Source organism: Physeter macrocephalus, chromosome 20, assembly GCF_002837175.3.
Source record: "Physeter macrocephalus isolate SW-GA chromosome 20, ASM283717v5, whole genome shotgun sequence".
Taxonomy (NCBI): Eukaryota; Metazoa; Chordata; class Mammalia; order Artiodactyla; family Physeteridae; genus Physeter; species Physeter macrocephalus.
In genome coordinates, this window is record NC_041233.1 from 105,544,255 (window position 1) to 105,571,911 (window position 27,657).

Genomic DNA, 27,657 nt, shown 5'->3' on the forward strand with positions numbered 1-27,657 from the left:
ACAGGGAGATCAGCTCAGTGCTTTGCGACCACCTAGAGGGGTGGGATAGGGAGGGTGGGAGGGAGGGAGATGCAAGAGGGAAGAGATACGGGAACATATGTGTATGTATAACTGATTCACTTTGTTATAAAGCAGAAACTAACACAGCATTGTAAAGCAATTATACTCCAATAAAGATGTTAAAAAAAAAAAAGAAAGAGGAAACTGAGCCATCATTAGTGTACAAATAATATTTATGTATTTTTTTTGGCCGCACCCTGCAGCTTGCAGGATCTTAGCTCCCCGACCAAGGATCAAATCCACGCCCCCTGCAGTGGAAGCGTGGAACCTTAACCACTGGACTGCCAGGGAAGACCAGTATTTAATGCTTAGAGATAGGATGAGATTAGCAAATAAGTGAGTGTGATGGAGAAGAGGTTCAAGGTCTGAATATCTTGGAACTCAAAATGTATATAGTCAGGATGAGGAGGAAGAACTCAAAACTGAGACTGAAAAGTTGCTGCAAAAGAGGTCAGGTGAAAGCCCGGAGAGTGTTATGTCCTGGAAGCCAAGTGAAGAACGCATAGTAAGGGAGAAAAAGTGATTGACTACGTCAAATATTGCATATAAGACAAGTAAGACTGGAGTTAGAAACGCTGGGGTTGTTGGTGACGTTGATGAGAACAATGAGACAAAACTCTGATTGGACTGAATTTAGTAGAAAATAGGAAAAGAGAGATTTGTTACAATGAATAGAAACATTTTCAACTAATTTTACTCTAGAGATGAGAAAGAAAATTGGGGGAGTCGACAAAGGGTAAAGTGGGGCTAAAAGATATTTGGGGGGAAGAATAAAAGCATGTTTGTATAGTGTTGGGAATGATACAATAAAGAGGGAACACTGCTGAAATCAGTGATACAGTGAAGTGCAGAGGGAAGAATTAAGGAAGCAGTGACCTTGAATAAAGGAGAAGGGCTACGTGTAGTGCCAGACTTGAGGGCTTGACTGTAGGAGCACACAGTTTATTTATAGCAGCGGTTCTCAGCCCAGGGAAATTTTGCCCCCATCCCCACCCCAGCGAATATTTGGCAATATCTGGAGATATTTTTTGATTGTCACAATTGAGGAGTGCTACTGAAATCTAGTGGGTAGAGGTCGGAGATGCTGCTAAACATCTTACAACACAGAACACAGCTTCCCCACAGTTAGTATTATCTGGCCCAACATGTCAGTAGTGCTGAGGTTTAAACGCCCTGATATAGAGTGACAGAAGGAAACAGAGTATACAGGCACTGATGCCAGTGGGAGGCTAGATGTGGCCATGGGAGCTTGAGAAATTCTCCTTCTCATTGTGTGGTGGTTAATTTTACGTCACCTTGGCTAGGCTGTGGTGGCCTGTTGTTTGTTGAAACACCAGTCTAGATGTTGCTGGAAGGGTTTTTTTTTAGATGTAGTGAACATTTAAATCAGCAGACTTTGAGTAAAGCAGATCCCTCTACATAATATAGGAGACGTCATCCAATCAGTTGAAGGCCCAAAGAACTAAGACTAAAGTTTCCCAAAGAAGAGACAATACTGCCTCAATACTACAATGTAGAAACCTTGCCCCAGTTTCCAGCCTGTAAAGTTGGGACTCAAGGCTGCAACATCAACTCTGATCTTAATTTCCAGCCTGTAGATTTAGGAACTTCTACAAGCTCCCACAATTGCATGAGCCAATTCTTTAAAATCTCCCTCTCTCTCTCTCTCTCGCTCTCTCGCTCTCTCTCTCTCTCTCTTTTTCTTTTACCCCAGAGAAATAGGAAGCAAAATTGTCAGGTGAAAGTGAGCATAATAGGGAAGTATTGCAGGTTAGAATGGATAAGGGGGAAGTCATTTGATTGCCTGGCTGTTTTAAATAACAACTTGACGTTAATGGTCATACATTTGAAATGATTGCGGTCAGCATGTATGTGTGCTTTAGTGTCATCCTATTTGACCTTGGGGGGGACAGACGTAGATTGTTCACATGTAGCTGTGCTGGGTGGCGTAGACAGAAAGGTAGATATGATCAGTGTTGATTTTGCTAGGGAACTGAGATGAAAAAAGGGGAAGGGAGTTGAAGATGTGGGTATGGGATTGATTATAAAAGATTGACCGCATAATTTCATCTGGATAAAAAGGGGAATCAGAACGAGGAGTTAGAGACAGTGAAAAGGTGAGTCCTTTAAGGAAATGCAGTTTCTTGTCGGGTAGAAGAATTGTGTTTTAGAGAAAGTATTCTAGAACAATAAGAGGTAGTGGAGGGAGCATGTGACGCAGGAAATGAAGATTATGAGGAGTTTGACAAAGTCTAGGGTATGACAATGAGAGGGAGGAGGACAAGAGCATTTGAAAGGAGGTCAAAGTGCCAAGTGGCCTGTTTTAGGAGGATTATCTATGTGGATATTGAAATCACTAAGAATAATGAATCTATAGTATGAGAAAGAAGGTCAGGAAGCCAGGAAGTAAGATCTTTCAGGAATGAGAGAAGTGAGCTGCCAGTCCTAGCTGCCTACAACTCAGCGTGGTAGTAGGTGGTCTGATGCCATTAGGTTCCAAGCCTGGAGGTTTTATGGAGGAAAGAGGGAAAAATCATCTAGAAGGAGCAAGGAGGAGCAAGAGGATCCCCACCAGAAGGCCTATAGGTATTACATTTGAAGGAGAAAAACAACATCACTCAGAAGGGCTGAGGGAGGAGCAGTGTCTGGAAGCGTAGACAAAATTCAGTAGAATCAGAGAGCAAATAATTTTTTTTTTTTGGTTGTGCCGGGTCTTAGTTGCAGCAGGTGGGCTCCTTAGTTGTGGCAGGCAGGCTCCTTAGTTGCAGCTCGCCGGCTCCTTAGTTGTGGCATGCGAACTCTTAGTTGCGGTATGCATGTGGGATCTAGTTCCCTGACCAGGGTTCGAACCCGGGACACCTGCATTGGGAGCGCAGAGTCAACCGCTGCGCCACCAGGGAAGTCCCAGAGAGCAAATAATCTTTTCTGCCAGCTCCATTTAGAAAACTTTCAAAAGAGAATTTTAAATTGGCCCAGCTTGGGTCACATGTCCATCCCTGGCCATTTGTGTCCAGGAGGACAGAGTATTAAAATTGGCAATACTTATAGCACCGCATTTCTTGAAAGAGTTAAATGTGAAAAACATTAAAAAGAAAGGGAAGAGGGCTTCCCTGGTGGCGCAGTGGTTGAGAGTCTGCCTGCCGATGCAGGGGACACGGGTTCGTGCCCCAGTCCGGGAAGATCCCACATGCCGCGGAGCGGCTGGGCCCGTGAGCTGTGGCCGCTGAGCCTGCGCGTCCGGAGCCTGTGCTCCACAACGGGAGAGGCCACAGCAGTGAGAGGCCCGCGTACTGCAAAAAAAAAAAAAAAAGGGAAGAGAGTAAAATTAAAGCAGGCCAAAGTAACAGGACACAAAAAAGCTGCTTTTTTCAAGAAGAGATGTATAATAATATAGTCTGTAGTATGGGTAACAATACATCCTTATGTTACTTGGGAGTTTGGGAACAGGAAGAAGAAAGAAGTGAGCCAACATACTAAGAATATTAAAGACCCTGAATCTAAAATCCATAAATCCTAACTGTTCCTTGAATTTATTTTATTATTCTTTTCTCATTGATACACTGCTGTACTCCCTTTTAAATTGGTAGAGTTCATCACTGTAGACATATTCTGAAAGGTGGCTCTTTTTAGATTATGGAAGTAGTAAATTCAGAGGAAGTATTTTGATAAAGTAAGCAGTTGTGGCTTGTTCCAAATCAATATCATTTAAGTGCAGCAGAGAGTTGAATAACATTGCTCAGTGGAGATTATGAAAAAAATTGATTGGTCAGGTTAGGCTATTATCACCTTCCCCAAACAACTGTAGTTCTAATCCCATTGCATGATTATTCAGCCTCCCAGTTCACCTGAATATATGCACACAGCTTTTAATGATCAGCTTCTGAATAGGAGAGGGGCAAATTGGAAGAGATAGAAAATCAAAGTGGATGTCTGTTAATGCAATTCACAGTTCAAACACCTAGAGTGAAACAGGACAGCGATGGAGAAGAAGAAAAGTTAACAAAAGATGCCAGCCCCTTGACCTGGAACAGAAATCTCAGTGTTCATCACAGGCAAGGAATTATACCTTATATGTTAAGGAATCCCTTAACATATTTTTAAATCCCTTTTCAGCAGATGTCTTAAATTTGAGTCTAGTCTTGACTCTAGCTAATTAGTTAACTGGGAGCAAGCCACTCACCATTTTTGAGCCTTGATGAATAAATTTCAAAAATTGTAAACTGATGTGAAACATTCATTATTGCTTTTATCATGATATTCTACAATATATGGTTATACAATATATGCATATATATTTTATATATATATACATATATATTAGATACGTACATGATATGAGCTGGGGATATTTAATTTTATTTAGGGTCTTTGCACTGCTTATTAACTGTAGCCATAGGCAACAGGACTGATCTCTCAGAGCTCATGTTTCTCCATTTGTACCTATGCACAGTTGTTTGGAAGGTTACACAATTTTATATAATTTCTGCCACCTATAGATACTTAAAACAAGAAATTAGTAATGTATTTATCTTCATGTAGTTTCATATTCCTTCGCTTTAAATGTTATCACATATTTGAAGATTTGGAGTTATCTAAACCTACCCTTCGTTTTTAGCTCTAAAACGCAAAAGAGGAATGATACTATATACTTTCCACTATCGGGCTTTATATCATTATCTCTGTACTGCTAGCACTGGATGGAATAGAAAATTTGAATTTATTGGGAAAAATTGTGACTCAGAAATAGGAATGAGTCATATCAAGTACTTCTCAGAAAAGTGTGCCATGAGAATGAATGGTTACCTTCTACAGCCACAGATCACTAGGCTTGAGGCAGCATGTTCTTATAACAGCAGTGATTTTTCTAAGTAGATCAGGATCTTCTGTCAACTGTGAAAGAAACCATCTTTAACTCTGTTTACCATCATTTCTGGCAGAAAAATGTGGAAAGACTCCATGATGTCCTACTAGGTTCCTTTAAAAATTAAATGATACTGGCATAAATACAGAAACTGGATTGGCAAGCAACTGCCAAGCTCATGACTGTACATTTAAATAAATGATGATACACTTAAAATAAATATGATGATACATAATTCAAGTATTTTATTCTGATGTAATTTTAATATACCATTATGTGCTCATACTTCAGTGTAATTTCCATCGCATTTTTGTGTAAATTTTTTAGCACCTTTATTGTTATATAATTGATATACCATAAAATTAACCATTTGAAATTTACAATTCAGTGGTTTTTAGTATATTTACAGAGTTGTACAAGCATCACCACAATCTAAGTTTGAAGCATTTTTATCCACTCAAGGTAAACACCATATCTGTTCGTATTCACTCCATAATCCATCCTTCCCCACTCCCCCAGTCCTGGTCACTAGGCTAATATTCTTTCTTTATAGATTTGTTTGTTCTGAACATTTTATGTATATGGGATCATACAATATGTGGTCCTTTGTAACTGACTTCTTTCACTTAACATAATGTTTTCAAGGTCCATTCATATTGTAGTATGTATTGGTACTTTATTCCTTTTTGTTGTCAAATAACATCTGGGTATTTATGTTATCTATTCATTAGTTAAAGAATATCTGTGCTGTTTCCACTTTTTGCTACTTTGGATGATGCCACTATGAACATTTATGTACAAACTTTTGTGTGGACATATATTTTTAGTTCTTTTGGGTATATACCTAGGATAGAAATGTTGGGTTATATGGTAACTCTGTTTAACATTTTGAGGAACTGCCAAAATAATTCCAAAGTGGCTGTGCCATTTCATATTCTCATCGCAGTAAATGAGGATTCAAACTTCTCTACATCCTTGTCAACACTTGTTATTGTCTGTATCTTTGTTTATAGCCATCCTAGTGGGTGTGAATTATTATCTCATATGGTTTTTTTTGTTTTGTTTTGTTTTTTTGTGGTATGCGGGCCTCCCTCTGTTGCGGCCTCTCCCGTTGCGGAGCACAGGCTCCGGACACGCAGGCTCAGCGGCCATGGCTCACGGGCCCAGCCGCTCCGCGGCATGTGGGATCCTCCCAGACCGGGGCGCGAGCCCGGTTCCCCTGCATCGGCAGGCGGACACGCAACCACTGCGCCACCAGGGAAGCCCACTCTCATATGGTTTTGAGTTGCATCAATTTTAGTAGCATCAGAGAACTGTGGAAACACCACGTACTAGAGGGACTGTGGTTCAGGAGAGGAGAGAACCTTGAAAAGGTGAGCTGATTATCTGCAAGGATATTTTTTGGAGAGCATTTACAATGTTGGATGTGATGGTCTGAGAATATTCCCTTGGCCTGTGTTGAAAACCTTAGGGGCAGGGAGCTACCATGAGAACAGGAATGAACCAGATAATAGACTGAGTCTTAATAAACTGAAACCCAAGCTTTACTCAGCTCAGTTTTAAGGTGACCAGCTCCCCTCTCTATTTGTCTAGCAGAAAAATGTGTAAAAGCTCTCAAACTCAAAATTTTTTTAATATACAATATTTTGGTTTAAAAAATATTTCTGGGTTTACTAATATAAAGAATCAGTTAATATATACCAAAGGAAAGAATCGACAGACCTAAAAAGACCCATAGACGACTCAAATGTTAGAATCAGCAGACAAGGGCAAGATAACTATGATTAATATATTCAAGAAAAAGGAAAAGGTGGGAAATAGTTGAAAATTTGCAAGATAATTGGACTCCATAAAATGAATAAATGGAAGTATTAGGATAGAAAAATTTACACCAGATATTGAGAACTCTATGAATGAATTTAACACAAGAATATAGAAATCAAATGTCAATATACAACTGAATTTTTTTCCACACTCTTGGATATTAAACCATGTTTCTAAAAAATCCATGGGTCAAAAGCAGAAATAAAATTAGAAATTAAATAACATTTATACTGAATACCATTGAATACATAACCCATAAACCTGTGAGATGTAGCCAATGCAGAGTTTAGAAAGAAATTTACTATTTGAGTGCGTATTTTAGAAAATAAATACTAAAAAAACAACAACAACAATGATCTAGACTTGATTTCAATAAGCTAGGAAAGAAATCTAACCTACATTATGTAGAATGAAGCATTCAAATAAGCTAAGAGCAGAATTCACTAAAATAGAGGGACTTCCCTGGCAGTCCAGTGCTTAGGACTCTGCGCTTTCACTGTGGAAGGCCCGTGTTCAATCCCTGGTCAGGGAACTAAGATCCCACAAGCTGTGTGGTGTGGCCAAAAAAACAAAGAATTTACTAAGATAGAAAATAAATATACAATAGAGGAAAATTAACAAAGCCACAGTTTGGTTCATTAAAAAAATTAGTAAAAGTGATAAACTGCTATCAAGACAAACCAATGGGCAAAAAAGAAAATACAAGTTACCAGTATCAAGAAAGAAAAAGAAAACTTTAGCATAAAAACTAGATTCACTAAAAACAGAATGCAAACATGTTTTGAAAGAATTAAAGTCAGTGATCTAGTCAGAGTGTAAATTGGGTCTTGTCATTTTTCTTTTCAAAAATCTTTAAAATTTTTCCCATTGTTCTGAGGATGAACAAGGGCAAGTATGATCTGCTCTTGTACGTAAATTCAGCCCATCTGCTATTACTAGACCTACTCTTCTCTCTTCAAGCTGTAGCCAAACAGGTTACTGGCATCTTTCAGTTCTTTAGACATACAGAGTTCTAACCAGTGTCAGAATTTTCAGAAATGCTGGTGCTTCTGCCTTTGACTGGGTTAGATGAAGAATCTTGAATGGTCCCCTTACTTCTGAGAAAAGTTGAGGGTGTATTTTGCTATCTTGGTTTAACGTAATATGATTTTCTGGGATATAAAATAGTCTGTAGGGCTTCCCTGGTGGCTTAGTGGTTGGGAGCCCGCCTGCTGATGCAGGGGACGCGGGTTCGTGCCCCGGTCCGGGAGGATCCCACATGCCGCGGGGCGGCTGGGCCCGTGAGCCATGGCCGTTGGGCCTGCGCGTTCGGGGCCTGTGCTCCGCAATGGGAGAGGCCACAGCGGTGAGAAGCCCGCGTACCGCAAAAAAAAAAAAAAAAAAAAAAAAAAAAAAGTGATTAAAATAGTCTATAGCATAGTCTCTAAATATATTATTGCAATGAGCCCTGTAATTTATTTTTCTTGAATTATAAAACTATTACATAGTGATTTAAAATATAGTCAATAAATACATAAAAGTAGAAAAGAGAAAAAAGCCAATCCAAAAAGATTGGATCCATAATCCAGTCTTCCAAAAGAAAAGTATTATTAACATTGAGTAGAGTTTTATACTATATATTTTTATATAATGTAATTTAAAGTAATTTTCTACATTATTATACTTTTTATGAGTCCATAACATTCCATTGTACGGTAATATCATAAGTAATCATTTTCTTTCTGATGAAAACTGTTTTGAGTCTTTTCTATTGTAAATAATGCTTTGATAAACATCTTTTTTCATGAAGCATTTTCTGAATTTAGGATTATTTTCTTAGACCATATTTCCTAATTGTGTAACTACTATGTCAAAAAATATGCACAATTTTGGAGTGATTACTACATAATACCCAATTACTCTCCAAAGAATAGTACTGCTGCCCACTTCATTAGAAGAGTATGATAGTGCCTGTTCCTATGACTGGGTTTCCTCAATTTTAAAAATATTTTCGAATTGGGTAATAGAAACCATATTTTATTTTAAAGAAAAACTTCTATTTATTTTATTACAAGTACTTTCTATAGAGGTTCATAGTTGAGTTGCATTTTCTTTTGTATGTACGTTTTTATTCATTTTTCTATTGTAAGAAAATTGTCTAACGGATAACTTTTCAGACCACTTGAGATCATGAGCAGTTAAGTTACATAGCCCACATACATAGCATAGAAAATAATGAATAGATGCCTTTTATAAGAGAAGGGGGTATTAGTTTTCAGTGAAAAGTACTTGAATTGACTTTCAAAATAGTCATCAAGTAGTTTATAGAAACTAACGATTCCTTAATTTGCTTTTCTTTACCCACCTCATAAAGCACTGTATTAGGCATAGTTAAAAGCGCAAAGTTCCTAAGTCATGTCTGCTATGTACTGGGGAGAGGTTGCTGATAAAATTGTTAATTAGCAGCTTATCAAGATATCCATGTCACTGTGTACTGTCAAATGCCCATGGGCCAAATGTAAATTATTCATAAATTAACATAGGAAAAGCAAAAGCTAGGTCAGCAAGTTGAAGGTCTTATCTACCTGTCATACTAAAATGCTAATCAACCCATGATTATTAAAAATGCATATAAATAAAAATCTCTTCTGAACAAAAAAATGTACATTATAATGTACCTTAATTAGCTTAATAAAACTTCCAAATTAAATTTATAAAATTGTTAAAGATCACTCACAATTCCTCTTTGATAAATCTAAAATTTTTCTAGTGAAACCTACACAATGCAGCTTAAATGAAAAGAATTTCAGTTAGTTATGAAAAACACTACGGGGAAAACCAAGAAAAACAAGGATCATTGTCCTACATCTCTAATTCCTATGAACTTTTTCTAAATTCTCTTCCATTAATATCACTTCTAAACACTATTGCAATATTCAAAAAATTCATGTCAGACACATAGAATGCCATAAATGGCATCGGGGAAATCTCACAAAATTTATTTTCCACCAGTAACAAAGAGAAGAAAGACATTGTTCTGATTCACAAATGCTAACTTATACCTGCTTGGCAAACAACAGTACACCTGTACAACAATATAGATATCTGTCACTCTCGGTTAGATACTTTCAGTTTTCATGAAGAATTAATTTTATTCCCATATGAGAAAAAATAATATTGGCGTGCAATAGTTGCATTTTAGATTTTCTACTATTGTAAACAGTTTATTATTAAGTATGTCAGATCATTTCAAATTAGTCAGTGTCCATCGTGCCCTGTACTGTACCGTTTCTAGCACTTACTAGCGACTAACATTATCACAACAAAAACAGCCCAGGTGCTGCTCTCCATGACATTGCAGTACTGGATATGTTGCTGATGGAACTGGGCTTATTAGTTCATTAAACATCCTGTTAACAGCTTACTGCCACCAGAACTGTGCACTCAGCTCTGCTCCAAGAAACTGACCAAAGTATTTAGGAGAGTATAAAAGATACTCAAATGGGGAAACTGGGGCTTTGAGGGGTTGATAATGTCACCAAGATCTTATAACTAGTAATAGGTGTTGCTGAACCAGCTTTCTGGTCCCACAGCCTGTAGTTTTTGCCATTGTGCTACATCTGTAGTGTTCAAGAGCATGGTCTTCTTCAAGGTCAGGCCGTTGACTTCAGTGCCGCTTTACTCTGACAACAAGATTCAACATGTTGTGTAAATTGCTCTCTCTATAAAGAGAGTAAAAAAATAACCTGATCTCTTCCAGGAGCTTCCTGACTCCTGTTTCTGATCTACAAAGCAGTAGGAATCTTTCCACTCCTGTTTTGCACTCTGATTAATATTTCATTTCATTTCTATTGCAGTGAACCAGACAATCAACTTTGGTCTGGTGCCCATCAGAGAAAGAGGGAGAAGGTTTGTGTTAAAATTTTTGAATAATAATCTTAATGGAATGCAGAATAAAGGAGCAAAACAGTGGGAACATGAAACCCTATGGAACAACATCAATATAACACTTCTACACATAGCAGACACTCAGCGTTGAAAAATTTCAGTAACCTGTTGATGGAATTGTATTTCTAAGGGAACAAGTCTGCGTTTCCGAGTTTTAATGAGCATTCACAATGTTAAAGCAATTTGCTTATTCCTCTTTAATTTATTTGTATTGAATAGAACTTATTCAACCACCAGGAAATGTGCTCAGCCTTGTGACAGCTAAGACATAGAGGTGTTTGTGAACACTTTTGGAAAAAAAAGGTTCTGTCGATTAAGAGCAGAAGAGAAAGAAATCAGGGGTTTTGAGGATAGCAAATAACAAAGTAACCAAATCTGGTAACCAAGAAATGAGACAGAAAGGGGGCTTTGAGAGAAATGAAGTGAACTTGAAGATGCCCTTCTTGTCACCTTGTTCAAATTCCCCTCTTACCCTCAAATTCACAGAACTTTTGTGGAGGCCTTGGTTATCTCCAGTGTTTGGGATGGGGCTTGAGGCAATCTCATGTAGATTCCAGGGGCTGGGAAATGTCAGCTGATATTAGGAATACACAAGCACAACCAGAAGTGTGTAGCCTGCGTGTTAGGAGGTTACCTGGCAGAAGGGGGTGGGAAGAGAAGAGAATGATCACTTTCATTTATGATACATTTCAGTCCATACGGAGATGCCTTGCCTGCTGTTCACATCATTCACTGATCTGTCCCATCCATCTACCTCTCTGGGTCATAGATTCACAGTGTTTTATGGTTATCGGGTCCTCTGGACTCCAAACACAAGCCTCTTTTATGGATGAAAGGCAAATTTATAGACAAAAGGACAAATAGGGTGCTTAGAGATAGCATCTTTTGGCCTTTATAATCTTTCTGGAAAATTCAAGTCTATAAAAACACTTTCATAATGTACCAACAATCCAGAACCAACAACATTACATCCAGTTGTTACAGGGCTTACATAATAAAACTGTGGCACCTCTAGTCCAATAAAAGTGTTTGGACCTGTCATCGCCCCCACTAGCTTTTGTTTTAAAAAATATTCAACCAGTGTTTGTGGGAAAACACAACACAAAATGTCAGCAAATGTGTATCTTCGGTAGTTTTGTTCTCTCCCTGTTGATTTCTAAAGATGGCCTCTACCTTTACACGTGGTTTATGGGTCCATAAAAGACTTTTCTTTCTTTTTTTGCTAATTTTAAGGAATGTAATTTCTTTAAAGTACAATATTTATCATAAAAGATAGAATAAGGAAATTCGATGGAGAAGGCAAAATATACAACCTGTAGAAACATACTAAATAGTTCAGGAAAGTACATTTTGCAAAATTAATTGAACAATCTGCGGACAGGTTCCAGATGGTCAGTCCTCCCTCTGCTCGAAGGCAGTGAGAAAGGCATGTGGGGGAAGGACTGTGACAAAAAACTTGAGGATGATAGTGCCCATGGCTATTCAGTCATTAACGAGAGTCTTTCCCTTGGCAAAATGGACAAGTACCGTTGATTTTTATGAAATTTGAGACAGTGGCCAGAATTTAAGAAGTTGCAACATTAAAAGAAAAGTTGGCTAAAGACTCTTACACTCATCAGGTGGGGAGTGATCATGGTCTAGAATGTGACATTTGTTCCTTAAATCCTACAACCAAGGGAGTTTTTGTAACAGAGTTAAAGTAACACATGGCATCCTTATGTTAACAGCATTCAACTAGAGTCCTGAGAAACACCCTTGGTAACGAACATTTTGACCTTTGCAAATAATTCTCACTGTAATCATTTTGGGTATGAGCTCTGAAGCCACAGAGCAGAGTTTCAATTCTGGCTCCACTCCCCAGTAATTGAGTGACTCTGGGCGTCAATTAACCTCTTTGTGCCTCTATTAATTCACCTATAATGCGAGGATAATTATAGTATCTAACTCATCTATATGTGCAGGGATAATAATAGTATCTTCCTCATAGAGTTGTTCCAAGACTTAAGATAATGTATGAAGCATTTAGAACAGTAGATACTTAGCAAGGCCTCGATCATATTAGCTATTAATATCTTTCTGAAATCCCAAATTTTCAGACAAGCAAGCCAAAGGTTAGAGAAGCTATATGCTTCAAATGATGGCTCCAGGAAGTGACAGGGCAGTGAATAAGAACCAGATCTACCTGATTACAAACACTTATTCTTTTCTACATCATCATATCATAGGTCTGCATGTAGGTCCAAATAAAAGAAGCAAAACAAGCAGGTCCTTGGTTAGGTTAGGTGAATGAGAAGGGGAAAAGGAGGGCTGATTATGGTAGAACGGTGAGTTTATGACTCAGCAATAAGGTCGTTTGAGCTGGCGACTTGGTCAGGGATATAAGTGTGGGAATGACTTAAAATGACATAAGAGTGGTTACATTTTGAAGCTATCCAAAATTTCATCTCACCTGGGTTGTGTGATATCGGATTGTAAACGAATCTCTTAATATTCTGTCATATTTTTGTCATTTGTAAATTCGAAAGAACAGACCAAAATCATCTTTTAGCCCCCTTTCACATTTAAATCTTTGACTCAGTTATATACAATTAGCATTAGCTTTTTGTCTGATCTAAACTTCTTTCACATTTTAAATGAATCCTTGCTACCTTATTCATGAATATTTACTGAGTCCTTACTAAACATAGAAACTATGACGATTATTAGGAAAGTTAAAGAGAGAAATTAGTGTTAATCCTGCTCTGAAGAATGTCACATTCTAGTAGGAAGGGCAAAGCATATGCACAAGATGTTCAGTATAAGGTAGAAAGCAATTATTTCTCTTTTGAACATATAAGTGAAATGCTACTGAAATTCAAACCTTGAAAGATGTGGGGTTGGAGCAGGGTCTAAAATTGGAATGTGCAGACACAGAGGAGAAGAGAGAGATATTGAACAAGTTTAGAGAACATGAACTGCATGAACCAAACAGCTTTGCTGGAGTCTAGGGGATTGTGCATGGAGAAATAGAAAATGAGGCACGACCTCTTGATAATAGGGACTGGGTCCGTGGGGTCAGGGTAAGTACTTGAGAGTAGGCTGGGGAGAGCAGGTAGCCATTGCAAGTTTTAAGCAGAGGATGACCAGATTAGAGCTCTCTTTTTAGGAGAAGAATCTGACAGCAGATGGTATGGCAGGGGAAAAGGAACTGAAGGAAGGTCAGCCAGGAAGGAATTGCCATAATTCTTAATCTATATCACTGAACGGACAAATATGTGTCTTTGATTGGTGGACCTGGTTTAGCCCTTTACCAGCCCATTAATATACTAATTGAATGAATAAATAATGTTTTAAGATTAGAAAGAAATGAAACAATGCTCTGCTGACCCAAAATAAAACTCAATAGACTTGAGCTGACAAGGATTAAGGTAATCCTAACAAAAGTATAATAGCATTATAGGAAGCAGATTAAAGAACAGGAGTGTTTTTGTTCACATGACCAAAAATCCCATCTAATCCATTAAAATGTCCATGTTATTTGCAGAATGGACCTGTTTAATATTTTATTTTTACTCATTTCCATACATGCAATCAAAACTCCAATATATTTCACATCCAAGCTTGTGCTGTGAAATATGATAGTCTGTTCAAACAATATTATAATAACACAGCCTCAAAAAATTTACACATAATCTTTCAGAGTTTCCTCCACAATCTGTTTGTTGTGTAATAGGTTGGTGGGTCCATTTACAACATTTCTCCCCTGCTTCAGTTCAGTTTTGGGAGTGTGTATAGAGGGCCCAAATTAAATAAAACTAGATGAGGTGAGTCATTTAAGCGCTACTGAGCACGAGTCTTTATTGATGGCTAGATAGGAGCCTGGTAAATATAAGGACTGTATTTAACAGGTCTCTTCTCCTTAAGCAGTTTATCTGACACTATTAACATGAGTAAAACATATTTTTTCTACTCATCCCAGGACTCTTGGTAGATGATAACGTGCAAGCAAACACCAGAGCTTACAAAATTATCAGCTCTTATATAGTTGATTGATATTGCAATTTAAAAATCTGCCTAAATGTCTTTGTAGTTTCCATATCTTTTATTATGTGACCAACTTTCTTGGAAAGAGGGAGAGATAGGCTCCCCAGCCTCTCCCTTAGAACCAAAGAGACCTTACCTCTATTAGAGAAATGGCTCTCCCATCCTATTTTTACCTGCCTTTTTATCGTGAGTCACAGCCCAGGCAAAGAATGTGAAGGTTACCTGAGTGGTTGCTATGGAATGTCTTGTACAGCTCACTGTCTAGGAGTAAATGCTTCTGGTGTTGAGCAGCTGGCCCATTTTGCTTCTCCACGGCCATTTAAATGCATTTGGAGAGGCCCTCTTATCTGTTTCAAGTAAGTCTTCTTGCAAACTGGTTATTTGAAAAAGTTAGCAAATGGGAGTCATAGAATATGGTCTTATATACTTTGATATTTTATCCATCTATCTGTTTGGTTTTTAATTTATTATCTATTTAATTTTCACAGATTGGGGAACCAATTTCTTTTTTTTTTCATAAATCACAGTCATAATGCATCTTTGTAATTTTAGAATTATGGCTTCTTTAGGATGAATTAGAGCTTAATGACAATTACATAGCAATATGGATGCAGAATTCTAATGAACTTTCTCCTCCATGCCAGTCTACTTCAGTTGTCTCGCTCATGTACAATCAACAGCATATTTTAGCGGTTTGTGTTCAAAAGCCTTTAAGTGAATTTTTATTAGTTTTTATAGAAATAGCAACTCTTCCCTTTTGCACTCAAATTTTACCACTTATTTATTAAGCAGCTAATTAAAATATCTACTTGTAATAATAAGTAAGCCTGGCATAAATAAATTTAGGAAAAATATGAGTAGCACTTGCTAAGCATACAACTTAACTAATGGGAGCAGAATTGCACCATGAGGGAATTCCCTGGCGGTCCAGTGGTTAGGACTCCAAGCTTCCACTGCAGGGGGCACGGGTTCGATCCCTGGTTGGGGAACTAAGATCCTGCATGCACCACAGTGCAGCCAAAAAAATGAAACAAATAAAATAAAATATATTAAAAAAAGAATTTCACCATGATAGTGGAGTATAATGACCAGCCACACAATTTCAGTGGGCTATGGCAGGGGTGTTTAACAGAATAAATAAAGAATGTTAGTTAACTGTTGAGTTAGTTAAGTAAAGATTGATTTCATAAGGTATTCCTCCCTAGATTTGTCAACCCTTGGGCAACTTTGCTGACAAAGATTTGAATCTCTAAGGTAGTTGCTTACTTCAAGAACATGTAATATATATGAGGTATCTTGATCCTGTGTAATTCCCCCAAATAAAGTTTCTTTCACCTTTAAATAATTGGTAGATTTCATAACAAACCAAATTGTAGCTGAGAACTACTAATTATTATCAAACACTCGAAACTTAACAGATACTCTGCTCAGTGTTATTTTTTTCTTATGAATTTATTTATTTATTTATTTACTTCTTTGGGGCTGCATTGGGTCTTCGTTGCTGTGTGCGGGCTTTCTCTAGTTGCGGTGAGTGGGGGCTACTCTTTGTCGGGGTGCGCGGGCTTCTCATTGCGGTGGCTTCTCTTGTTGCGGAGCACGGGCTCTAGGCGCACGGGCTCAGTAGTTGTGGATCGCGGGCTCTAGAGCGCAGGCTCCGTAGTTGTGGTGCACGGGCTTAGTTGCTCCACGGCATGTGGGATCTTCCCAGACCAGGGTAGAACCCATGTCTCCTGCATTGGCAGGCGGATTCTTAACCACTGTGCCACCAGGGAAGTCCCTGCTCAGTGTTTTTAATCAATTATTTTATTTAATCTTTTTAACGACCCTATGAATTTAATACTAGTATTATCAGCATTAGCAGATGAAGAAACTGAAGCTCAAAAATGTAAAGGTACTCATCAAGAGTCTCACAGATAATAGGCAAGTGCTACAGATTAAAATTCACATTCCTATGACTATGAAGCCGAAGCTTTTAACCATTATACCATTGCTTACTATTGTCCCATTTGTTTATTCAGTTTTTTTAAAATCTGCATTTGGGGATCCTTTTAATGGATGTCTCAGCAATTGGGTTCTCAACCTTTTTTTTCTTTTTTAATTTGGGCACACCACGCGGCTTGCAGGATCTTAGTTCCCCAACCACGGATGAACCCAGGCCACGCGGTGAGTGTGCGAAGTCCTCACCACTGGACTGCCCCGGGAGCCCTTAGGTTTCTCAACCTCAGTTGCTTTGCTTAGTCTTTCTGTGAAGATATTAACCTTTAACTTCTGTGTCTCGTGTTAGTACTAATTTCTAAATTTAAATGATCAAAATTCACTCCGTTTTCATGGCAGTATTTTCACATCTTACTTATTTTTTAAGGATCCGAAGGTTCTTGAATTCCTGTTCTTTCTTTTTTCCCCTCTCCCTCCCATCCTTCCTTTCTTCATAAAAATGGTGCACATGATAATGTTCTTTGGTGTCCGAACTGGTCTCTCCTGCTTCCAGCCTATGTCCCAACAGTCTCTCCAGGGCACAGTAGTCAGAGTAATTTTGCTAAAACAGAAGTCTGACCATATCACTGCTCTGCTCTGACCTTCCAGTGGCTTCCTGACTCAGCTAGGATGTAAATCAAAGTCTCTCAAAACATCTGAGGCCTTAAGGGATTTGCTCCACGTCCGCACCTTCCTGCCTTCACCTTGTGCTCCTCCGCCCCTCTGTTCCGGCCACCGTCCTCCTTGCTCCTGTGAACACATCCAGCACACTTCTGCTTCTGGGTTTCTGCACCTGCTGGTCCCCTTCCTGGAACCCGCTTCTCCCACATGTCTACTCGCTCACTGCATTCGTTTTTGGTCCAGTGTTATCCTTTCATTGGGATCTTGGTTGCCCACCCTAAATAATATTATATACCCCAGCATCTTCTGTTCCCCTTTCCACTCACTGTACTTTTCTCCGTAATACTCATCACCTTCTGATAGTGTGTTTTTGTACTCATTTGTGCTGCTTGTGATGTTTAGGTCTATCTGAGCAAAATGCCTCTTTGTTCCACAGCTGCATGCTCAGAGCCTAGACCAGTGCTCACCATAGAGTAATGCTCTAGTGTGTTGGATGAATGACTATAAGAATAAATTATGATTTTAATAAGCATATTTTATCAGATCATAATGTGTGTGGGTAGGAACCTGAACATGTTTAAAAGCATTTGTGAAACTGTAGGCAGTTTAAAGATCAGATATTTAGACAACATTTATCATAAGATACAATAGTATTTTACTTTGACAATTCAAAATTGTTACTTAATCATAGGAAAGATTTTAAAATGCTGAGATTTTGTCACCTAGTGATAGTATAAAGGAAAATATGTCTGTATAACAGACATATAAATGTCATATATATACACACACACACACACACACACGCACACACGCACACATATATGCATATACATGGAGTCACTGCTCCATATTAGAATCTTAGGAAATATATTCTCGGGTTATATTCAGCAGAAAACATCACAGTATTCTGTCTTGCAGTAGCTTTATAATCTGCCAAACCAACTTCACCTAAGTCTGTTACAATTAAGGGACAATGAACAGGTATAAATGGACTGTATCAAGGAGTTCTTCAACTTAAAATCTTGACTAGGAGGGAATTACATCAACCTATTCTTAAGGTCTTGAGAGTCTTTTAAGAGTTCAGGTTGACTGAATTACACAGCTGAAGGAAACATTTTCAAATCATGCTTGCTATATGAGTTTCCCTGGGAATTGCCGAGACCAAAAATAAATAACCAGCCTTAACTTAGCTCAGAACAGTGTCACATGCTTGCTAGGTTAGCAGACATGGAAAAATTATACCCATTGTGGCTGTTTAGAAGAAATACTCTGGTTTTCTGTTCTGTGTTTTTGCCATAATAAGTCCTACTCATTTGGTGAGACAGATATATCAAATGTAATTTTAAGATCAATATTAAAGGGGAGGCATTTTCACTCACAGAACAATCCAACTGTGTCCACATCTGTCTTAGTAATACAAGGGTTTGAATTAGAAAATCTGTATGTTTCTTTCCAATTCTATTGTGGTGTGATTCTAAGAAATCTCAAAATTCACAATTTGTCTAATATCTTAAGTTTTTTTGTGGCCCAAACCATGTCCTCAACCTGTAGCCACACTATAGCCCTGGTCATAATTTTCCGTGAACTTTAGTTGTTCTATAACGTGATCTTTAGAAAACTACTCAACTAATAGATCATATCAGCTATGTCACATTCCTAGTTTACTAACTGTATTCGGTAACCTGACCAGAAAAACTCCTTAAAAATCATTTCTCCAGGCAGCCATGTGAACAAATGAAGCTTGGAGGATAAATCTCTAGAAGGTTTAACACAAAAGAAAACTGCATTTGGTTGAAAACTCCACTTTTTGCATGTTCAATTCTGAGTTGCTTCTGGATAAGCAGAGAAAATGTGTCTCATTTTTTTTCTTCCAGTTTTATTGAGATATAATTGACATATGGCACTGTATAAGTTTAAGGTGTACAGCATAATGATTTCACTTATACACATCATGAAATGAATATCACAAGTTTAGTGAATATCCAACACCTCATATAGGTAAAAATTAAAGACATAGAAAAAAATAATTTTTTGTGTGATAAAAACTCTTATGATTTATTCTCTTAAAATTTTTCATATATAACATACTGTAGAACTAATTATATTTATCATGTTGTACATTACATCCCTAGTACTTATTTATCTTATAAGTGGAAATTTGTACCTTTTGACAGCCTTCATTCAGTAAGCAGAAAAAACGTCTGTTTAATCATGTAAGGAAGAGAGTCTACCTCACTCAAGTTTTCAGTTAAGTGGTAATATAGAATAGGATTTTATTGAATTGAGCATGTTTCAGTTAGTTTGTGTCAGCTTCTAAAGCTTTATGAACAATTATTGGAGAAAAAGTCTTGAAAATGGGTCAACAAATTTAGTGGGTTTTTTTGAAAAATGTTATAGATTTTTAAAAATGAGGCTTACTACGTCGCTGGATCTGTTTCTGTTGTTGGATTTAGGCCCATGTAGGGCAGCCCTAAGTGCTCTTAGAGGGGATATCAGATTGAGTGCTTTTTATACCCTCCCCTTTTTGACTACACCTCCCCTTTTGGCTCTTTATTAGCCATGCTGAACCAGTTATTTTCCTGGCTACCATTCCCTACACCCATATCTGGCTCCTTACCAAGTAAATACATTAGGGACAAAGAATTTCAGGCAACTCTTAACTAGTCATCTTTTATAAATCTCAATTATGCAAAGTTGAGTCGGGGGTGGGGTGGAAAAATGAGTGTTTCTCTAAGATCTCTTGCTGACCATCACCCTACAAAGCATAGCGCTTTAAAGTTTAGGTGCTTAGGTGTTCCCCTGGGCACGCTCTAGCTTTCTTACAAACCTCCTTTCTTTTCTTCCTCACCATCACCTTTTTCTCCTAGGTTCTTTCTCTGAAATCCCAGTTTTCCCCCATGCACCAGACGCATTATTCCATTTCTCAGCATTCATGGAATCAAAACTCCACCCTTAGATTGTGTAAGCTGTTGCTTCTTCTATCACTGATTATAAGTCAAAATTATTCTACCTTTTTATTCTACCTTCTCCTTCTCCCTGTAAGTGGTTTCTTTTCTGAGCGTGGAAGGGACGAGAGTGAACTTCTAGTACCCTCAGTCTCAACTTGGAATTCATTCAAATTTAATTTCCACTCATCACACCCTTCACGGTACAGCTAAAGATTCACCTAGTCTAAAAAGCATTCTTCACTGATCCCTCTCAAATTACTTTAGATTTTATTAGCCCATCTCTGAATTATTTGTTCATATTTTTAATAGTTTACATACAAATTTTTTATTTCCTCATCCGTAAGATTAAATCAAGGAAAGAGACTTTGTTCTCTCATTTAGAAATTTACATTCAGAATCATAGAGTATTAGACCCGCAGTTCACCTTAGAGATCATCCAGTTCAATGGCCTCATTGTAATGATGAGTAAATGGAATTATTTTATAGCCTTCCATTAACATATAACACAATGTACACAGTAAATATGCAACAAGCGCTTGTTGAATAAATGAAGTTCAGCTGATCGTTTAACTGCTCTCATTACCTTTACATGGTTGGGGGCATTTATTCACTTCTATGTGAAACAGTGGTAAATGCTAAACAAATGGAATTTAAGTGAAGCAATCACAATAGGAGACAGGTAACATTGAAGCAGGCGACTCTATTAAAGCTATAATCATGGCTGAGTGGTTGGGATTGGTGTGACATGCCGGTAATAAGGTGACTCATAAAGAGGGAATTTCTAGTGGGGAGTGTATGTTGCAAGGAACCTTCCAATCCTCGGCACATTAGTAAAGACTGATTTACTTGAAAGAGTAAGATTTTAAAAGTTGAATGATAGTCCTGAAGCATCCAGGAAGATGAAGTATTCATTCATTGTCTTGTATGCTCTGTTATTAATTGGTAAAGTGGAGGACCATTTCTCTAGAGAGCATGTATTCTGAATTATATTTACATTCCTAATTAGTTCTATTCTTTCCTATAACATGATTCTTCCAGGACAGTTCTTCTAATTGTTGAATCTTTAACATGCATTTATGGTTGTTAGAGAAACCATCCTTATTTCAAGTTCTGTGTCTCATGTTGGAAGCATTTAATTCAAGTATCTAAGTTAAAAATGCAGTTAATTGGTCTCTGGCTTAAGAGAGAATATGCTTTAAGCCATGCTCAAGAGATGGGAATGATTGCCTAAATCTTTTTAATCATTTTCTTTCCTGGGAGAGGTAAACTTTAAAGTTCAAAAAAGAGAAGAAAGGCAGAATCAAAGTAGAAAGCTGTTTCAGACAAAGGGCAATGAGTATATATAGTTAATATGTCTGCATTTGAGAATTAATGACTGAGTAAATACAAATATCTAAGAAATGAGATAGGCAGAACATTTGGGATGCAAAGTAAATGCTATACACTATAGAAATACAATTTTTTAAAAGTATCATAAACATTCATGAAAAAATTGGAAAATTCAAACACTGTGAAAAGGTGTTTAGAAGAAAGTAAAAGTCTCATTTCCCACATTTCATTTGAACTTCTTATAAACAACATTTGTTATCAGTGTCTGTCGTTTCCTTTTCAAAACTTCCCAAAGATACCTCCATCTCTGTTTCCATATCTATCTACCGACCATCCTACTTACCTACCTTCCTACCTATCTATCCATCTTTTAATTTATCTGTCGCTATAGATATCAATCTATCTTTATGTTACTCTGTCTATGGGTACACGCAGTTTTAACATAAATGAAATTGTTACACATTTCTCTCTGCAACTTTCCTTTTTGTTTTAAAAGTTAGCAATATACCTTGATAACTTTTCAAATCAGCAGTCATATTTTATCTCCCATTTTTTTCCTTGCAAAATATTCCATTATATGAGTGTACAATTTTGAAAATTTAATCACTTCCTTATTTATAGACATATAGATTACTTTGTCTGGGAGGAAGTTCTTTTCCTCCACCCTTCTAGGTTCTTCTGGCTGGTCTAAAAATTAAATTGACATGAGCTAGATTAGCAGGAAAAAAATCCATTACCAGCTTTTCTCTGGGGCCCCTAACTGAGCTTTAGGAAAGGAGAACATCAGTATTATGAAATTAGAATATTTAAACTGGATTTTTGTTTTTTCTTGAAGGTGGTGTCATGGGCTACTTCTGTTGTACGGCTGGTGATAAGTACAGTGACCAATTCTCTCTTTAAAAAGAAAAAAATCACACAAAAGTTTATCAACCTGTATACATGGGAGAGACCCAGGAAAACTGAGTAACTCGCAAAAATGGCCAAAACCCTCACCTTAAATACTGCCTTTAGCTAAAAACAAAAGAGGATGTTGGGAGTAGTGGTTTGGGTCTTCAAAGGGGAGGAAGGCAATTGACATGAAGATGGAAAAGCAGCGAGTGTTGGGTGAATAAATGTTTGCTGGGCCAGGAAGAAACAATGGGACCCAGAGAGGAATTTTAACAAACAGACTTTGCTAGGTTCCTCCCTGTCTACACGCCTAGTTCGTACTCTAGTGATCTGTGATCATAGTTCTCTTCCTGGAACAAATCCTCTAGCTACATTCTTTAGGCAACTAAGGGGTAGGTCAAAGTTTCTTCCTGAGTCTTTTGGGCATTGACTGTTTTCAGCTCAGAACGATCCGCATGCCAAAGAGATATTTTGGGGTGACAAGTTTTGCTCCCCTGGAACTTCAAGGTTTCTTGCAATGAACCTCCCTGGGCATATAACCGTGATAAATTCAAAGCATTTTAAAGGCTCCTAAGAGGAGAAGTGAGCAAATTTTTCAAGAAGGTTATATAGTTAGAGGAGAAATGAGGAAAAATTGTTTTAATCAGGTGGAATATTGAATGCAATCAGTGTCAGAGCTGCACTAAGTAGTAATATATACATATGAAAATTCTCATCCATTTAAACTATTTTTAGTTAAAGCCAAGAAAGTTAGAGAAATTTTCCATAGTTTAGAATCCACCTTTCCATAGTTTAGAGTCCACCTAACACTAATTATGTAACCCAATTCATCATTCTGAATATTACTAGTTTTTATGTTTAAGTTCAAATGAAAGGCACTCGTATAGAATAGAAGTAGCATTTTTGTCTTGGCAACACTGTTCTTTTTTTAAAATCAGAGTCAGCAGTGAGTCTGTCCAGGAACTAAACTTTGCACTAAATTATTCTCTACTTAATTGTTTGTCAGAGCTTCTGAAACTACCAACGATTCTTTTCCTCAAGCTTTATAATTCCTGCAGACTTTAGGACAGAAAAATAATTCTAGGTTGGAAAAGCTAATTTATGATACCATCAAATCCATTTATAGTCCACTCCAGATCTGTAAGCTAGGATAAAGCTAATGATCTCTCTCACAAAGATGACATAGAATGGTTAAATTGTTGTAATATTTGCAGAAAAACTTCATATTAAAATGTTTAACAGCGAATTTCATCTATTTTAGTTAAGTGAAAACTTATGAGGGTCAAAATGGGGAGACAGATAAAATCTTTTTTTTTTCGATCTTTAAAGAAATTCTGAAAAATCTTTTAATCTTGTGAGGGTGATATCCTTGCAGTAGGCACTTGGTACTGAGGGGTCTCTCTGTGGTTATGGGGGTGTGTAACTGTACTTCTTTGCCCTGCCCAGATAAGGGAGGGGTTTGACAGGAATTAAGATGTGAAAAGAGATCATTTAAACAGAAAATCATTCACATAAGTCTAGACAAGACCTTTATGAGCACTAGAAAGAGAGCTAAGGATTGGAAACAGCATCTCTTTACTATTTAGGATAGTGGATGCATCTCGATCAGTGCTTCCCAATCTTCCATTTGCACATGAATTTATGGACCTTACTAAAATGCAGATTCTGGACTCGCCTGGTGACGCAGTGGTTGAGAATCCGCCTGCCAGGGCTTCCCTGGTGGTGCAGTGGTTGAGAGTCCACATGCCGATGCAGGGGACACGGGTTCGTGCCCCGGTCCGGGAGGATCCCACATGCCGCGGAGCGGCTGGGCCCGTGAGCCATGGCCGCTGAGCCTGCGCGTGCAACGGGAGAGGCCACAGCAGTGAGAGGCCCGCGTACAGAGAAAAAAAAAAAATCCGCCTGCCAATGCAGGGGGGGACAAGGGTTCAAGCCCTGGTCTGGGAATATCCCACATGCCACGGAGCGACTAAGCCCGTGCGCCCCAAGTACTGAGCCTGTGCTCTAGAGCCCACGAGCCACAACTACTGAGCGGGAGAGGCCACAGCAGTGAGAGGCCCGCGTACAGAGAAAAAAAAAAAAAAATCCGCCTGCCAATGCAGGGGACAAGGGTTCAAGCCCTGGTCTGGGAATATCCCACATGCCACGGAGCGACTAAGCCCGTGCGCCCCAAGTACTGAGCCTGTGCTCTAGAGCCCACGAGCCACAACTACTGAGCCCACGTGGCACAACTACTGAGGCCCGTGTGCCTAGAGCCCGTGCTCTGCAGCAAGAGAAGCCACCTCAATGAGAAGCCTGTGCACCACAACAAAGAGTAGCCTCTGCTCACCGCAACTAGAGAAAGCCCGCGCGCAGCAACGAAGACCCAACGCAGCCAAAATTAAATAAATAAATAAATTTATAAGAAAGAGAGAAAGAAAGAGAAAAAGAAAGAAAGAAAAGAAAACAAAATGCAGATTCTGATTCAGTGGTTCTGAATTTCTCACAAACTCCCAGGTGATGCCAAGGCTACCATCCTTTGAGTTGCAAGGCAGTCTAGGTATTAATGAGAAGATTAGTTGTGGAAACGGGAGGCAAAGCTGATTGAAAGTGGCAATTGATGGTGGGGGCAAGCAATTTCATTTCCTTGGAGGAGCTAATGCTCATGCATGGCTTCAAAGGACTGCAAACACAGTTCTAGGAATGTTGATAAAATATTTAGCAATGTCTGTTACTCTTGGAATGTTAATTTCAGTAGCTGAAGAAAGCGGTTTTTGGCACAGTGTCAGAAAATGAACTATGGGTTGGGCCTTGCCAACAAAAGAATGTACTCTCCATCCAGCTCTGCAAGGATTGAATCATTAGCCACTGCCATTGCTGAGCTGACCTTGAAAGGAGTTCAGGGTGGAGATCAGGAATGAGGCACTGTGCTCTGGCAGATCAGGACTTCAGATAGATATAATCAGGAGAAAATTTTATGAACTCGATTTCTTGCATCTTCCCATATTTAGGAAAGCACTGAAGTCATTAACTAAAATATCTATTCCTCTTGACTGACAGCAGCCTTCTACCAAGATGTAGGTTTGATTGCACATAGCCCTTCTCCAAAATCACATATATACTGACCTCCCCCACCTCTTTGGAAGAGTTCCTCAGGGCTACCTGAGAGTCTGTCTCCCAGTCTATAGTCCTCAGTTAGACCCCCCAATAAAACTGAAACTCACAGCTCTCACGTTGTGTGCCTTTATTTCAGTCAACAGAATCCAGTTCTCAAAGCTATTTTGGTCTAGGGTTATAATTCCACTTCATTAGAGTCTGGAGGATGGATGGGAACTGAACTGAAAAGAACCAAGAAGAAAAGGGGCAAGAGAATTGGAAGGAAATGGCCCCAAAACATCTATAATCGACTGATCAATCATCAGAGAAATGTTAGTAGCTCTTTGTGGGCAAAGATTAGTAACTTGCTAGAAACATGCATTCTCTATGTCTGCATACACAAATTAATTTCATTGAATTAAAGAGAATTCATCTGTTTAGCTATTCTCAAGCTAAAGCCAGATTACTGATCTAATGCACTCTTTTTGGTAAAGCCATGTACTTTCAAGTTTAGATTGTTTCAAACAAGGAAGATGACAGAAATTATATCATATGGAGCTATAATTCCTCCATATTTTGTCGTATCTCTTACTACTGTTATAGCTAAATATGTCATGCAAACTATGTCTAAATATTCATTAATTTGACCATTTAGATGTGAATCTTTAAACCACTTGTATAAATAAATACAACCTATATGTTGTAGTCATATTATGGCAAATTTTAATTAGAAGAATGAAGATCATTAGAAACTATAGAAAATCTTTTAAGTTCTGAAGACAGGGGAAAATCAAACTTTGTAAAAATAATAGAAACATATTTCCTGAGTACTTGCAGTTTTAAATGTGAATAGAGAAAGAAAATGTTAACATATAGGGGAAAAAATGGAATAAAATATTTATATATAGTATTGATAGTCATATGAGCTGCAGTTTTTTCCTTTTTCTATTATTATCATTATTTTCAAGAAGCATAGCCAAAGCCTGGTATTTTACAATTGTTGAAAAAGCATATTTTTTATTATCTAATACGCAAGGAGTTTCAAAATTGATTGCGTTTGTTGAAGAGTACAAAAGTAATGTATTGACCTCAAAATGTCCTATTTTAAAACTTTACCATTTTATATATTTTTTGTTCATGTACATTTTATAATTAACTATCATGTTTTGACCAAAGAATGGTGTGTCCTTCAGCCTAACCCCTGCTTTTGTTACACGTGAATATATTTGGTGCTTTCCATGTGGAATCACATTTTTAAATTAGATTTAATGCCTTAAATTTGGGTCAAAGTGTTGAGAGAGAAACACCAGGTAATTTGACTTCAAAGCCGCTTCTCCTACTTTCTCTAAATAAGTTTGTTGTTCTCAGACTCTTCTGGCAACATAATCAAAATGGCTTACACCATTTTGAACCACATTTAGCTCCTTTGAGATGTTAAAATACTGAAGCTTGGAAATGTACCAAAAGCATGTTTAATTTTCCCCCCATTTTCGAACTAGATAGGAAGCAGTCAATCAACAGCATTAATTGGGTTCTCACTGGGTGCTGTGAGTGGCAGGGTAGATGATATGCAGAAGTGTTGAAAACCCTGGGCAGTGTATTGGGCTTAGAAAGGATTTGCTTCCCTTCAATTTTCTAACATTCCTACAAAGGAAGGAGTCCTTTTGTTGTCGGTAAAAATTCAGATGACATGATAGAGAGGTGATAAACTGACCCAGAATCAACGGCTAATAACAAAATTTAAACAGGTAATCCTAAACCCTCAATGATGATAAGGTTGAACAGTAAAAACAATAAAAGTAAAAAATAATAAATAAAATTGGCTCTCTATATCTGGAAATCCAAGTCAAGGAAGAAATAAAGACATAGCAACTATGTGAATTCATGCAAGTGTTTGATGAGGGTTTTGTCTATGTATCTATATATCTATCTATTTCTATGTATTTATGTATCATCTATCTATTATCATTTTACTTTGATTCAAAATAAGAACTTACAGGGCTTCCCTGGTGGCGCAGTGGTTGAGAGTCTGCCTACCGATGCAGGAGACACGGGTTCGTGCCCCGGTCCGGGAAGATCCCACATGCCGCGGAGCGGCTGGGCCCGTGAGCCATGGCCGCTGAGCCT

General features: G+C 38.0%; 1 long non-coding RNA gene across 2 annotated transcripts in view; it reads right to left on the reverse strand.

Annotated features, from left to right (window-relative positions):
• The window catches only part of LOC102986684 (uncharacterized), a 32,829-nt gene extending 5,201 nt beyond the window's left edge, over positions 1-27,628 (reverse strand). The window contains exons 1-3 of one of the 2 annotated variants that reach the window (XR_447331.2): positions 27,528-27,628; positions 11,145-11,306; positions 4,864-4,950 (exon numbers count right to left, since the gene is read on the reverse strand). This is a non-coding gene — a long non-coding RNA (uncharacterized lncRNA). The remainder of the gene's footprint in view (positions 1-4,863; positions 4,951-11,144; positions 11,307-27,527) is intronic. The other variant, XR_447330.3, reaches the window with a different exon arrangement.
• Between the last annotated feature and the right edge of the window lie 29 nt (positions 27,629-27,657).